The 6,000-nt window shown below is 41.2% G+C and overlaps 1 protein-coding gene across 1 annotated transcript in view; it reads left to right on the top strand.

Annotated features, from left to right (window-relative positions):
- The first annotated feature begins 529 nt into the window (after positions 1-529).
- The window catches only part of PLXNA4 (plexin A4), a 571,205-nt gene continuing 565,734 nt past the window's right edge, over positions 530-6,000 (top strand). Inside the window, exon 1 of the mRNA XM_027573479.2 lies at positions 530-737. The gene's annotated coding sequence lies outside the window, so the exon portion shown is untranslated. The remainder of the gene's footprint in view (positions 738-6,000) is intronic.

Here is a 6,000-nt window from a genome sequence, read left to right as displayed (position 1 = left end):
AGTGCTGTTCCTTCATGAGGGATTTTGAAGATCTATTGATGGAGAGAAAAAAATGAGCTTTATGGCCCCATGTGGGCCCTGAAGTAAAAGTGACCAGGAATACAGAAAGTACCCAAATGGGTCTGCAGAAGGCTAAGTTGTTAAATACATATATATTTATGTATGTATGTATGTGTATAACATACACACACACACACACCCCTGTAAAATGTATGTGTTTTAAAATGTATGGATTTCATTGCAGTGTCAAGGGCTGAGGGATTCAGTGTGATTCTGGAAGGGAGGTAGGAAAATGAGAGGCAAGAATAGATACAATTAGGGAAAAACAATGTAAGTAACATTCCCAGTTGCATTAAGGAACCAATTTTGGTTTCAGTTCCTGAGCATGTCAAGAGTGGGTGGTCACTGAGGGCCTGCTGTGTGGACCGCAACACAGGAAGATGTGCTTCTGCTTTTCCTTCGAGAGGCCCCTTCCAGCTCTGGAGCTGCTGCCCACCAGCCCCTTGTAGGTGTCTGTAACGGCCGGAGGGACTGATGACAGGGCTTCCGAGCCTCTGCTGCAGCCACCGCTGTTTTCCCTTTGAAGAAGTTAGCAGATCCTCAGAAGGGCCTCCACTGCTCCTCTCCTTCTCCACCACAAGCCTGTCCATGCCAAAAAGACTTCTGTCATCCCGGCCGCCCCTGGGCCCCTGAGTTGTTGAAGCGGGCAGCTGTTGAGCAGTGTATTTGTTCCACATGTGAGTTCACTGGAGTCTGGTGTGTATGACAGAGCTTTCCAGTCTGTTCCCTCAGCTTTTTTCTCAGACTCCCTGGCTCAGAAGAGGGTTCTGGCTTTCCTATCAGTAGGATATGAAAACAAGATTCTGTGTATGCTATATAAGTTGTGCACAGGTGTGAGATAAGAAATACATGTGTTGTAAGTATAAAATGTGGTCTTAAGCCTCAGATGCATAAGTCTATTTATTGCCAGCCATGTGTATCTGTTTACAAATGACCCAGTGGTCTCTGCCTTAGTCCAGAGAATTACTTAGGACCATTCAAAATGAACCATACTTGTCAACATGTTCTAAAAGCCAGTTAATAAAAAAGGAAAATGTCAGGTTGCTTCCACATTGATCTAAGTAGGATTTTTAAAAAAAAATATACCTAGTGAAAGTTATTTATGAGACAATTTCTGTCACTTTACACTCAAGACATTTCAATGATGTCTCATTGCCTGTAGTGAACAAACCAGGTTCTGGCTGGTCATTCAAGGCCTTCCACAGTCTTAACCTAGCATTATTTCTCTTTAAGATATAACCTCCGTTGCTCATACCACAGAGATTATTTTGGTTTGGATGTACTTTTGGTTGGTGCATGGCCAGAACAAAAGTAATCAAAAGATTACTTTTGACCATGTGAAAAAGTCTGTTTCTTGGACAAATATATAATTGACACACACATCCATTTTGTGGATGGACCAAAGCTGGAAGGGATAGTGAATTCATTCATCAATGAATATTGACACCTAGGCTGGGCTTGCTTCCACTACTGGGGATATAGCAGGGAACAAAACAAAGCCTCTGTTCTCATGGAGCTTGCATACGGAGAAGGGAAGACAGGCTGACATGTCAGATGAGTAAGACTAGATATCAAGCAGCTTGTGATGGGGGTTATTGTTGGCCTCAGAAAGGCAGCTTCTCTGATAAGGTGACCATTGAGCAGAGACTTGTGTAAAATGAAGGAGAGCACCAATTAAGATTCAGGAGAATGGTGTTTTCAGGCGATGGGAAGAGCAAATGCAGACTCTGAGGCAGGGGTATGCTAGGAGGGTTTGTGCAACAGCAAGAAGGCCAGTTGTGGCTGTGGTGGAGTGAGTGAAGGTGAGAATAATAGGTAAGATCAAAAGGTAGCTAAGGCCAGATTGTATAGAGCATTCTGGTCGGGGTAATGACTTTGGATTTTACTCTGAGTGACAAGGGAAGCCACTGGAAGGTTTTGAGCGGATGGGAGGTATGAACAACTTATGTACTTACGTCTTAAGTGATTGCTTTGGTTGCCATATGCAGAACAGGCTATGGTGGGCTTTAGGGGTGGAAGCTGGGAGACCATTTAGGAGAGTCTTCTAACAGTCTGGGTTAGGGATTAGGTGGTTTGGACTAGGGTGTGGGTGGGGGCAGTGGTGAAAATGGTTAGATGTTGTAGATACTTTGAAGGCAGAGTTGTAAGGATTTTCTGATAAATTGTGTGTGGAATGTGAGAGGGGAGTCCATGATTCCAAGGCTTTTGGACTGACCAGGAAAATTGAGAATAGAGTCATTATTTATGGAGATGAGGAGAAGTTTGGGGACAAGTAGGGGTAGGAAGCCAGATGTTCTATTTTGGGTGGATTACATTTTAAGATGCCCATTCTGTAGTTAGAAATCTTCAGCAGGCAATGGGTTATATGAGTCTGAGATTCAGGGGAGAAATTAAGATGGGAGAAGTAGTGTTGGGAGTTGTTTAGCTATAGATGGCTTTCGGGAGCCAAGACAGCTAAAGAAGGGAAGAAGTCCACAGACCCAGCAAAGACAGAGAAGAAACAGCCAATGGGATAGGATGGAAACCAAGATAGAGGGATTTTTGTGAGGCCAAGAAATGAAAGCATTTCCAGGAGGAGAGAGTGATCAAGTAGGTCAGATTTGCCAAAGATGGAAACTTGAATTTAATGATGTAGAGGTCCATTGCTATATAGAATTTGAATTTAGAAAGTCTCCAACAGGCCATAACTGTTATGACCGATTTAATAGGAGTCCACATGTGGGTTCAAATGGTCGGGTTCTCAGGTACAGGATTTTGAAGATGTGACTTCACAGTAGTTCATGGGAAAGGGTCTGTGATTTAAGACCCTGAGTGCCATGTGAGCCACTATGTGATGGGGATGTCACAAACGCCACACCAACACTGACTTGGCCACATGACCAGAAGCACAGCATCTGGACCAATATGATTGTAGTCTAAGAGCTGCATGGCTAGAATACAGGTGAGTGTGTTTCTTTACTGAGACCCACACTTGTAAAAGAGAGGGACAAACCAGAGGGGCTTTAGGCCTTTCACTACTGTGAAAATTTGTTGAAGAACTAAAAGTGTTCAGGAGGGTATTTAGCCATTTGAAGGACTGACCTGTGGAAGAAGGATCATTCTTGCTTTTATAGATGGAGGGTAGAAGTTAAAGAGGAACGTATTTGAGTTATCGGTTTCTGTGTAACAAACCACCCCAAAATGTATTAGTTTAATACATTGATTTATTATTTCTCTTTCTGTTCTGAGTTGGTTGGGTGGCTCTTCTGCTGGTTTTTCCAGGGCTGATACAACTATAGTCTGATTGTGGATTGGCAAGGCTCTGTGCTTAGCTGGGTCCCTCAGACCACATGGTCTTGCATCTTCAAGGAGGCGAAATTGGATTCCTCAAATAGTAATGGCAGCGATCCAAGAGGGTGAGCCTAAGGCACAAAGACTTATCAAGCAAAGACTTGCACCATGTCTGTCTCATTGACCACAGTGAGTTGTAGGGACAAGCCCAGGGTCAAGGTGGGAGGAGACAATATCAGCATGTGAATCCCAGAGATGTGATTCACTATGGACCACTAGTGTAAAATCTCCGTCAGCAGATTTTGACTTGATATGGGAGAGAAGCTTTAAACAACTATAGCCATGCAATTAGCTGCCTTGTGAAATAGTTGCTTTGGTGGTGGTGGAGATATTCCAATTATAACTCATATGTTTATTCTTGCCTTTGTAACATTTTATTAAATACCTATAATGTGCAAGATCCTGGGTTAAGTAGTATGAGGGATAAAAGATGGATAGACTAAAGTCTATGGAATGACTTTAGTCATTCTGGGAGACCACTGGGAGAAATGCAAAACAAAACCAAAAAGAGAGACTTGGGAGAGACTTATGGATAAAGTGCAGTGGGAGAGCAGAGAAGAGAGAGAACTTCTGGCTAGAGTCAGGGTGTGGAGGGTAGAGGAGGCCTCTAGAGCCTGTATAGGAAAGGTAACATTTTTATAGAGGTAATTATTGAGTTCTTTTGCCAGGGACAACACCAGGCTCTGTGTGAATGTTTTGCCCTGTAATCTTTATGGCAACTGCATCATTCTCATTTAACAAATGAGGCGCTGGATCTCAGAGTGTTCACAGATGAATCATCAGGCCAAGAATACTGGTCTGGGTGGTCCAAAGTCTGTATTCTTCATGGGAAGCTAGGCTGCCTCCATAAAATTATCACGTATATTATGATTCAAAGATTTTCAAGTACTTTATATACAAAATTTCAAGCCTCACAACAGATATGAGGAAAATATTTTCCCCATCTTATAGATGAGGAAACTGAGGCTAAGAGAAGTTGGGACAGACAGATATGGAACTTTTGCATTAACTCTTCCCCCTGCATGGAGTGCTGTTTCCCATGGCTTTATGGGACTCGCTCCCTTCTGTCATTCAGATCTCAGCTTACATATCATCTTTCATGATCACCAAGGTTGATGTGGTTCCCAAGTCCTAGGCTCTCACATCATCCTCTTTAAATTCTTCGTATTGCACATGTCACTGTCCGGATGATCTGGGTTGCTTTTTGTTTTTGTTTTTGTTTTTGTTTTTTTTGCTAATTACCAACTGTCAGTTTTCCCTCACTAAATGTAAACTCTATGAGTGCAAGATTTTTTTTTTCTATTTTTTCAGTTCTCAGCTTGATTTCTGTAGTTTTCTTATGATGTGCCCTGCTTGGAATTGGTTGGGTTCCCTGAATCTGAGAAGTGGTATCAACTCTGGAAAATCCTAAACCATTAACTTTTCAAATATTTGTTCTTTCTCTTTCTAGTTACAGCTTCTGTAATCCCAGTTATACTTTGGTTGTATCTTTTCATTCTTTCATTCAAGTATCTTAATTTCTTTCTTTTTAGCTGATGCATTCTGGATAATTTTTCAGCTGTTTCCTCCAATCTACTAGGTATATTTTTCCCGAGTCTCATTTGATGTTTAACCCATGCAATGAACTTTAAATTTCATATATTATAATTTTTATTTCATGAAGTTATATTTGGTTCATTAAAATAGGTTTGTTCAACTTTGATAATCTTTTGCTCCTTTGTAATACTGTGAATTCCCTCTTATTTATGTTAAAAATCTTTCTCTGATAATCTAATACCTGTAGGCTCAACGGGTCTGATTCTGCAATTTATTATTTCTGTTGACTCTTATATTAGTTTGTACTCCCACGTGTTTCGTAATTCTGTTCTTCATTCATGAACATATCAAGATGCCTGAGCTGAGGGGCCATTCCTTCAGAGAGGACTTGTTTTTTCTTCTCCCAAGTGTTTGGAGCACTGTCAGTCTGGGACTTCTTTTAAGTTTGGCACTTTTTCTTCCTTCTGGCTTCACAGATGGTATGAATTACAGCCCCAGATCCTAATAAATATTAGTTTGTGGTAGGAAATATCAGGGGAGACTTTTTTCCACTGGCTACTTTCCTGGCTTAAAGGGCCAAGGCTAAGCCAGACAAATCTCTATGTGACCACTGAGGTATCACTCTATAGGAGTCTCAACTAATAAAGTCCCATTCTGCTTGAGACCCAGGATGTTTTCTCCATTCTCATATGTGTGTCACTCTAGATCACTAGGAAATACATAGATATCCACAAGGAAAATGCCTCTGTAGCTTACTTATCCCCACTGAATTACACTTCCTTGTTTTTAATTCCTCTGATTGGTTTCCTTTTCCTACTAGCTCAGCCATATTTTGAAATATGTTTTTCATTTTATTCAGCATTTTTAGATGTTCTATACTGGGAAGATATTCTCTCCTCATTTAGTCCAACATATTGCCAGAAGCAAAAGCACCTCTTTTTCTCCAACACTATACTGCGTGTCCTTCAAGCTTGACAAATACTTGTCAGAGATGTAGCAAAAAAGTAATTTCTGTTTTGAGCAATGTTACCAGGATCTTATTCCCCTGATATTAAAAATGTCTCTTTCCCTCAG

This window comes from Zalophus californianus, chromosome 12 (assembly GCF_009762305.2).
Source record: "Zalophus californianus isolate mZalCal1 chromosome 12, mZalCal1.pri.v2, whole genome shotgun sequence".
NCBI classification, from domain to species: domain Eukaryota; kingdom Metazoa; phylum Chordata; class Mammalia; order Carnivora; family Otariidae; genus Zalophus; species Zalophus californianus.
Note: the sequence above shows the minus strand (reverse complement) of the source record. Positions and strands in the feature narration are given on the sequence as shown.